Source organism: Amaranthus tricolor, chromosome 2 (genome assembly GCF_026212465.1).
Source record: "Amaranthus tricolor cultivar Red isolate AtriRed21 chromosome 2, ASM2621246v1, whole genome shotgun sequence".
NCBI lineage: Eukaryota > Viridiplantae > Streptophyta > Magnoliopsida > Caryophyllales > Amaranthaceae > Amaranthus > Amaranthus tricolor.
In genome coordinates, this window is record NC_080048.1 from 9,855,563 (window position 1) to 9,864,725 (window position 9,163).

General features: G+C 32.6%; 1 long non-coding RNA gene across 2 annotated transcripts; it reads left to right on the forward strand.

Moving 5' to 3' along the window:
• Positions 1–317: 317 nt before the first annotated feature.
• On the forward strand, positions 318–5,231 carry LOC130806668 (uncharacterized). 2 transcript variants are annotated; one of them, XR_009040339.1, is made up of 4 exons: positions 318–639; positions 785–825; positions 3,795–4,097; positions 4,178–5,231. It is a non-coding gene; the product is annotated as an uncharacterized LOC130806668 (long non-coding RNA). The 2 variants fall into 2 exon arrangements; XR_009040338.1 differs by lacking the exon at positions 785–825 and having other exon boundaries at positions 404–639; positions 4,178–5,228.
• Positions 5,232–9,163: the final 3,932 nt, after the last annotated feature.

The following is a 9,163-nucleotide window of genomic DNA, read 5'->3' on the forward strand; positions in this document are numbered from 1 at the left end:
TATTTTTTTAAACAAAAAAAGTAGGAAAATATGAACAAAATATGTAAAAAAAAATTATGTCAAAAAATATCAATATGGGTCTCATTTTATAGATCTCGAAAAAATATGACCGTTGGTATAATTTTTTTTTAAAATTATTTTAATATGAAAATAGCCGTTAAAGGCAAAAAACGGGTATTTTTTCTCACCCAATCAGAAGCCGCCAAGTGGCCTGTAGCTGCACGCGTGTCAGAGGGGGGAGGCTGTTAATTTTCAACGCCCAATCAGAACGCGACACGTGGCGAAATTTTTTGAAAAAGAATGAGATGACCGTTCACCAGAACGGGTCACCCCAAGACCATTTTACCCAATCTTTTCCCTAACCAACCTAATATTAGATCATTATTATTATTTTCCTCATAGTTTGGTCACGTGAACTTGAATTAGATCACCAATAATAATGCTCTAGCAGCAACTCCCTTCTCCTTTTCCCTCTCACGCACACAGTAACTTGGTCTAATCCCTAACAGCAACTCCCTTCTCCGGCGGCCCAGAGCAGATCTATCCCCCTTGTACCGGCGGTCCTGTAGCAGTTCCATTCCATTAAAACCGGCGGCCTGTAGCAGTCTCCTCCGTACCCGCAGCAGCGCGCCATAGCAGGTACATTTTCTGAGTTTTTTTTCTTTTTTTCTTGTAAATTTCTGTACCAGCCCTTTATATGTGTTAAATTGTGTTTGGGCGTTTTTTCTTTACTTTTTTCTGGTATATTTCTTGTAAATTATTGACTGTAAATTTCCTGTAGCAGTTCCGATCCCCTCCATTGAAACCGGCGGTCCTGTAGCTGCAGTTACGTTTTTTATTTTTTTTTTTTTCGTTTTTTTCTTGTAAATTGTTGTACTGGTATATTTTTCTTGTAAATTGTTGTACAGGTATATATTTTTTTCTTTTTTCTTGTAAATTTATTGTAAATTATTGATTTTTTTGTGTTAGGGCTTTTAATTTTAAGTGGAGTTTGTTTTGATATTGTGATGGGTTAAATTGTGGAGTTTTCATGGTTGAAAAATTACTCAAACCAGCCCGAATATGGCCTGCACCAAAGCTACATGTTTATAGTTTGATTCTTCATGATAATAGGTTTTGAGGTTCTTTCTTCAAATTCATGTGATGTGTTAAATTGTGGTAGTCTATGCTTGCACTTATAGTTTAATTATTCATGATAATAGTATTTGGGGTTTTTCATGTTTTTGTGCTTCAAAGTCTATATCTTTACGGGTTGTACTCAATTATGCAATGATTTAATTGAGATTGATTTGTTAGAGTGATTAATCATCTATATGTTAGTTGTATGCATATGGAAGTTTTTAATCTTACTATTATATAATATGCATAGGATGTCTCAATATATTGATAAGAGTTGGATAAATAAACCAAGAAATACAGAAGCTTATATGAAGGGGGTTAGTGACTTTATGGAATTTGCAAAGAAAGGGACACAAAATGGTTTCATTAGATGCCCTTGTTGCAAGTGTCAAATTGATAGAAAAAAATCTTACCACTAGAGGAGGTTAAAAGACATATTTTGTTTAAAGGGTTTTATAAAGAATACAAGGATTGGATATTTCATGGACCTGTTGTGGAGAATGTGTGTTATCAAAAAGGAATTCCATTTATAGCTTCCAATGAATAAAAAAACTTAGGTTAAGATGATATATCGGGGTTACTTCGAGATGCTTTTGGGTCAAATATTTTAGGTGACTATGAGTTTGGTAGTGAACATAATGATGAGGGGTTAGCTAATGAGATAATAGAGGAACCTAAATTTCAATGTGAATCTGATGAATTTCCTACACAACAACTTGATGTGAACTCTTCTTTTGAAGAAGTCAAATTTAGTAAGCTTTATGAAGCTTCCAATGAACCTCTTTATGAAGGTTGTACTAATTTTTTAAAGCTATCATTCATCTTGCACCTTTTTCACCTTAAGTGCTTGTTTAAGTGGCCGGATAAATCATTCTCAATGTTGATTGATCTTTTACTTGATGCATTTCCACAATAAAAAATTTTCCTTCTTCATACTACCAAGCCAAGAAATTGATCATGGACTTAGGTTTGGGATATGAAAAGATCCATGCGTGCCCTAATGATTGCACATTATATTAGAGTGAGAGGGCGGGGAAGGATTCTTGCCCTAAATGTTCTTGCTCAAGATGGAAGAGTGAAACAAATAAGGGTAAGGTTCCAGCAAAGGTGATGGGATATTTTCCTTTGATTCCTAGATTACGAAGGATGTATATGTCATCTAAGATATCTAAGGATATGAGATGGCATGATGAATGTAGACATGACGATGGAGTTCTTAGACACCCGGCTGATGGACAAGCATGGAAGGAATTTAATGTCCGATATCTAGGGTTTTCCAATGATGCTCGTAGTGTTAGGCTTGGTCTTGCTAGTGATGGGTTCAATCCTTATCGTCTAATGAACACAACCTATAGTACATGGCCAATAATTTTAATTCCTTATAACTTACCTCCATGGTTGTGTATGAAGCCATTTTCATTTATTTTGTCGATGCTCATTCTTGGCAAGGAAGGGCCAGGGAATAATATTGACATTTATATGCGTCCTTTGATACATGAGTTGAAATTGTTGTGGAAAGGCGTCAATGCTTTTGATCGTACACTAATGTGAATTTCAAACTTCAAGCAGCTTTAATGTGGACAATTAACGACTTTTTAGCTTATGCCATGTTATCAGCATGGAGTACTAAGGGTTATAATGCTTGTCCAGAGTGTAATTACTCAACACCCTCTACTCGAGTCGGAAATAAAATATGTTTTGTAGGACATCGTAAATGGTTACCTAGGGATCATCCTTTTAGATTTCAAACTAGTTTTTTTGATGGGACTGAAGAACATGGTAGTGCTCCTTCACCTATGACTGGCTCTGACGTTTTAAGAGAGCAACAAATTTTAGAGCATGAGTATGGGAAAATTCAAAAGTCATGTAAAAGACGAAAACGACAGTCCATAAGTGATATTGATGTCAATGATCCTAAGATTCTTTACACTAAGAGAAGTATATTTTTTGACCTTCCTTATTGGGAGCATAATATTCTTCGTCACAACTTAGATGTCATGCATATAGAGAAAAATGTGTGTGATAATCCACTTGGAACTTTGATGAACATGGATGGAAAAAGTAAAGATGAATTTGCTCGCATGTTTTTTAAAAATAAAAACGTGAAGCCACATTTTTTGCTACAATGTCATAGTGACAATGAATTCATCATGCCACTCGCCCCATATTGTATGATTGGGGCAGGTAAAGAGTCATTTCTACATGTTTTGGCAAGTATTAGATTTCCTGATGGATAAGGCTCAAACCTTTCAAGATGTGTGAACTTCAACAAGAAGCTTATGAATCTTAAGAGTCATGACAACCACATATTAATGCAAGATATCCTTCCAATAGCATTGAAATCATCTCAAGCCTCCACAGTTATTGATCTTGTTGATGATCTATCATCATTTTTTAAGTCTCTTTGTGCAAAGGAAATCGATCCTAATTATCTTGATGCTTTACAATCCAAGATAATAGATGTCTTGTGTTGAATGAAAATTGAATTCCTTCCTCCTTTTTTTCACTATCATGGTTCATTTGTTAATTCACCTTGTCAAGGAGGTAAAGCTCGGAGGACCTGTTCATTATAGATGGATGTATCCAATTGAAACGTATACATAATTTGACATTGCACTCCTGCCTCTTTTTAAAACTTATTACTTTTATTAATAACAATGTATTCTTTTTTATAGGTACTTAGCCCATCTCAAAAACTTTTTGAGAAATAGAGCTCAACCAGAAGGTTCTAGTGCAGAGGGTTATACTCTTGAGGAAACAATTACCTTTTGCTCTAGATATTTAGATGGCGTAGAAACACTCTTCAATCGACCACCTCGCAACGATGATGATAATGAAAATGGATCTAGTTATTTGTTCAATGCTTGTGTTCGGCCAGTTGGGGAGGTGAAAGTGATTAATTTGAACCATAAGAGCAAGATGCAAATACATCATTATGTGCTAACACAATTTCAAGAGTTACTTCAACCATTTGAAAGGTAAGTGCTTAACTTAGGTATCATATTATTGAACCCATTTGAACTATTGTAACACATATATTACTTTTATTTAATCGCAGAGAATTCTTATCTCAGAAGCAAAGGGAAAATCATAGAATTACTGTTACTAATGATTTACTGTTACTAATGATTTGGTGATTAAATGGAAGTTAGAGGAATTTCCAGATTGGTCAAAGTTGCAGGTTACCGATTAAGAAATTTTACCAACTAAATGTAAATGTTTATACTTTGTATTGATTCATCCACTTGAACAATATATTTTACATAGGTACCAAATATCAATGAGGCCAATCCCGAAGGAAGATTGTTGATAGCATTGGCATGTGGTCCAAGTCCATATGTTAGAAGAATGAAGGGTCATATGATTAATGGTTTCAAGTTCAAGACATGTGCTAGTAAAAGAACTCGTAAAACTCAAAATAGTGGTGTCATGGTGGAAGCCGATGGAAATAAGTACTATGGAAGATTAATAGATATACTTGAAATTGACTACCTTGGATCCTATAAAGTCGTGGTGTATCGTTGTGATTGGGTAGACATAGTAACTAGGATAGAATATATTGGTTCTAGAACTCGAGTGAGCTTCTCAAAGTTGATTCACACGGGCCGATATCTAACGGATGAGCCGTTTATTATTTCTAGTCAAGCAACACCAGTTTTTTATGTTAAAGATTTATCAAAAAATGGTTGGAATCATGTAGTTGAAACTAAGCCTAGGGACTTGTTTGAAGTTTGATGAAATCAACTATTCATGTGTTTTTTTAGATATGATAATCTATTTGATCTCTCTTAGTGGTTGCTCTCCTATGTTAATTTTATTTGATCTTGTTTATATATTTTTACTTTGCTTTTAATTTAATTCCTTGTCTAATTTTAATTTATAATTATGACACATTCTCATCTTTTCGTTGTCACTGCAGTTTTCATCATCGTGAAATCATGAGAAAAAATGATGAGATTATTTCCCAATTACAAAAAAGAAATAATGAGGTTACTTCCTAACTTTTGAAAAAAAATGAAGAAGTTAAAGAATTAAGAGCTCAAAATCAAAAAATTCTCACTCAACTTGCATTAGTCTTAGATCAATTACAACAAAATTAAAGGACAAGTAAAAATCATTATTATTTTTACCATCCATCGAATCTTTTTCATATTACTTTTTAGTGCTTATGGTAGAAGTGTAGTTTCTAGTTTTTTTTATGTTATGTGCAATTTTGCTTGCAGTTGGATGAAGTAGATATGATAATGACTTATATAAAGTTTTATATATTCATGGGGAGTTTGGTAATTAAGATAATCCCATATTTGAAAATAATTGTTGGCCTTGAATCACAAACGGGGAGTAAGTATTTTGGCTAAAGTTTGTGCATTTTGTTTGATTTGTTGCAGATTTTTGCAGCTGATGTTCATATTATGACCAACAAATTATCTTTTGCAAAGGTCTTGACACTAGAGTGGAAATTGCAACATAATAAAAACAATTTTGCAGGCCTTCAACTTTTGACAAACTTTTAACTTTTAAATTTTACTCTCTTAAACATCGATGAATATATATATGTGTATGTGAATATTGATCAAATTAGGCACCTATGTTGTTTGGACTTTTTTGACCAAGCTACAACAACTTAAGGTCAAAGCTACATCAACGAATGTATGTGCGTATATGAATATCAAATGCTAATACTTTTGTGGATATGATTGATTTGGTATGATATTCGTTAGTAATTATGTATGTTTGATGAATTTAATATAGTATGGAAAATAAATACATTTTCAACGCATGTAAATGTCTAAAGCATATATCTAGATATCAAGGGCTTTAAAGGGTTTATTTTCATTTAGACGTATAAAAGCGTCTAAAATATTAAGCACTATCCACATGAAAAAGCGTATAAAAATTCAGCATTTCCACACAAAAAAGCGTCTAAAAACGTGAAATTGTAGTATGGATTTAAGGCGGGAAATCTTTTTCCCCACAGTAAAAAGCGTCGGAAAACAGATATAACATCCACTGGAAAAAACGTCGAAAATTTGTAACTGCAGTTTTTTAGACGCTTCGTCAAGCGTCGAAAATATAACATCCATAGTTTTTCTGTTGAAAAGCTCCGTATTTTTTAGTAGTGTTAATTGAGTCACGTCCACAGTCCTAGCTTATATGTCTTATTGCTTCTTCAAAGGTTCTTGAATAGAGATACAAAGATGATGATGATTACAATTGAGGAATAGAGAATAAGAGAAGAAGAGTTTTTGTAAAGAGAGAGGTAGTTAAGGAAGCATTAGTCTAATTCTATGTGTTTAGGCCTATTTATAACATATAGGGACTAGGGGTATTCATAATCGGGTACTCAGTATTTCGAGTACCTGGAACGCCGGGTACCCGGTTAGTCAGGTACCAATTTTAACAGGCCCGTGTCCCGGCCCAATTCGGGTACCCAGATAAATCGGGTCGGAACACCGAATACACGATTAACATTTTTGGCAGAATATTAGTGACAATTTTTTTCCAATGGCAAAAATGATTAATTATTAGATTACTACAAATATTTAGTTTTCAATTTCAAGACGTCAAAAACAATTATACTACCTCCTATTCATCTAAAATCTCCCATTTACTTTTGGGACACTATTTATCTATTACTCTTAAATTGCATATTGAGTATTATTAATCTATAAGTTAACATAGTCATGTGAGATCTTATTTGATTCGTTTTAATGTAAAGATTGTTAATATCAACTTTTTATAATTTTTCATCATACATAACTCGATATATTAAAAATCGAATAAGTGCATTGGATAGAGTGCATAAAGTTAATGAGACATTTTAGATAAATAGGAGATATTACTAATTAAATATTTGGCTTTCAAATTCAAGACTTCAATTCAGATTCTTCTTGTTTGAAGGTAATCTCCATATATTCCTTGCAAATTTATAATTGTATCCACTCTTCAGTTGTCGAAATTTCCTTAAAAAACAACCAAAAAATAAAAAAAAAACTTAAATTATTGACATAAAATTCAAAGTGATCATTTTTCAACATGAAATTACACAAAACGAAATAAGAATGAAAAAAAACCTAGAAAATCAAGACCCAAAATACTTAAAAAAACAGGAAACCAAAATCATGATCTAAAACGATAAGAATCAAAAAAACAAGATCAAGATCAAAAAATAAGAATAAAATGATGCAAGCACTCTTATAACAAGAAAAATCATAACAAGGAACCAAAAATAAGGAATAAGAAAAAACAAATTAAAGAACAAAAAATATCTTGAAAAAATCAATAAAAAGCATACTGTGAGGATTGAGGAGTACTGAATACTGAATACTGAATACTGAGTTCTGAGACTCAAACGGTGAAGATTGAAGAACCAAGGTGAGTTGAGAGTGAGTTTGAAAATTGAAAGAAGATGAGAAATGAAGAACAGTGAAGATTAATTAAGAACGAAGGTGAGTTATGAGAGTGTGTTTTAAAATTGAAAGAAGATGATTAATGAAGAAGTGAGGAAGGAAAGTAAGAAAGTGAGTAGTGACTATGCTTGCGTGTGGCGGCCATACAATTCAATAGTAGAATACCATGCTTACCATGCTTGTAGTCGACTTTATTCCATATAGGTCACGCGCATAATCGGAATTACAATAACTAATCAGCCTGGCTTTGTCTAACCCAAACTTCAGGCATACATCTGAACTTACTTTATCGCATCCCAATGTCGTTTCCCCGGCTTACCCTTGTATCTACTTACCATGCTTACCGCTTGTGCTGTTCCGGAATGAGTACACACCATTGCATACATGATACTTCCGACGACATTTGTGTATGTAATACCCAGAAAATGAGTACTTTTTGTTTTAGAAAAGTGGTTTCATGTGTATTTGTTTTTTTCTTTAGAGATTAATAAGAATCGCAGACAATTATAATTGTTGTTGGTTTATTTATACCTAAACGTACCTTTGGTCATTGAAAATTTTACGTCACATATTTGTAAATTATAAAGATGATGAAATATATTATCACACCTAAAATATTATATACATATCTTTGGTGTATAATATATTTATAAATTACGTATCTTTGAAAATTATTTTTATATATATCTTCATAGTTCATACTAAGAAATCTGTGTATTGCACGAGTTTTATACTAGTTTAGTAGTCTTATATTTGTATGTATTGATGCAGGTAATATTACCTTTTCATTACATTTTTAGGGAAAATTGTCACTTACAAACCAAATTTTGCTCAATTCGCAGAAAATAAACTTGCATATTGTTTATTTTTAAATAATTTCACATATTTGGTATATTTGCTTAAAATAAACCTTATCTATAAGTCAAGTAATTAGAAGTAAACAATAGTTGAATTTATAATGTCAACAAGGGGATCTATTTAAAAATAAATAATAGTTGGTTTTATTTTTTGGGGATTAAGCAAATATTGATTTATTTTTGACAATTTTCCTTTTTTCAAAAAAAACTATATGTCTCTTACTATTTTTTGTGGACAAATAAATTTTTTTACAAATTGTTGTATAAGGTGTTCTATTCATAAGACAAGTCCCATATTCAGGTTAAATAACCAAACTAATACAAAATAGGGTAGGATTAGAGGTGTTCAAAACAGACTAATTATCCGAAATTTATCTGACATTGTAACTGAACCCAATTTGACCTAAATTCAAAAATGATTTACAATTATGAATAAATCAATATGAACACAACCCGATTTCAAATTAACTCGAAATATTTAATTCGAAATCTACTCAATGACCCAAATGAACACCTCTAGGTAGGATTAAGAGGGTAGGCCATGGACCAAGATAGCGATAAAAGATAAATAGGAAACAAAATAATCCATCCAAAACTATCCAACCAGCCAACTGAGTATCCATGGAGATTGTGGCTTAGATTAAGCCTACAAAATAATATCCAGCCACAACATTATGGGATCCTACATGGCGGAAATTCAACCTCTTTATCCCTTGAAAAATCAGCAGGAAAATCTACCCATGAGGTTAATAGCCAATAGGAGGATGCTGACTGGTG